General features: G+C 46.1%; 2 long non-coding RNA genes across 2 annotated transcripts in view; one reads left to right on the top strand and one right to left on the bottom strand.

Moving 5' to 3' along the window:
• The window catches only part of LOC116693973 (uncharacterized), a 12364-nt gene that overhangs the window by 435 nt on the left and 11413 nt on the right, over positions 1-516 (top strand). The window lies entirely within an intron of this gene.
• The window catches only part of LOC116693972 (uncharacterized), an 8872-nt gene that overhangs the window by 1028 nt on the left and 7328 nt on the right, over positions 1-516 (bottom strand). The gene's annotated exons all lie outside the window — the stretch shown is intronic.

The following is a 516-nucleotide window of genomic DNA, read 5'->3' as shown; positions in this document are numbered from 1 at the left end:
AGCCAATGAGAATTGAGTGATTCAGACGCATAATCAGTCCAATTAGGGGCCCACATCACTGGAAGACATTGATAGACAGCTGGGGCCACCTATCGCATTTTCATTACTGGCAACAATCTCAGCAGGCCTACATACAGCTACTGACCAAGCGGGAGTGAGAACGGGTCAAATTCATTTCCTGATATGAAGACGAGGCGTGTGTGACTCGAACATCTCACACTTACCAACAAAACGTACAGCGAAAGACGTCCTGCCAACATGTACACATTTTAACATCAATGTACGCTGTACCGATTTCTCACTATAAACTCGTTGAAAGATGCTGCTGTTTCAATTCTGTCAGCTTGCTGCAGTGGGCGGTGCTGCTGCTCCAATCGCCCCGCAACTGGCGCATGCACACACACATGAACACACACACAATCACACACGGTGGATGCAAGAAAAACCGTGGATGAGATGTACAGAATGACCGAAATTGAGGACATCTACATTATTGTAGGTGCAATGATAAGTTAA

Source organism: Etheostoma spectabile, chromosome 8, assembly GCF_008692095.1.
Source record: "Etheostoma spectabile isolate EspeVRDwgs_2016 chromosome 8, UIUC_Espe_1.0, whole genome shotgun sequence".
Taxonomy (NCBI): domain Eukaryota; kingdom Metazoa; phylum Chordata; class Actinopteri; order Perciformes; family Percidae; genus Etheostoma; species Etheostoma spectabile.
This window is presented reverse-complemented; position numbering and strand designations above follow the sequence as displayed.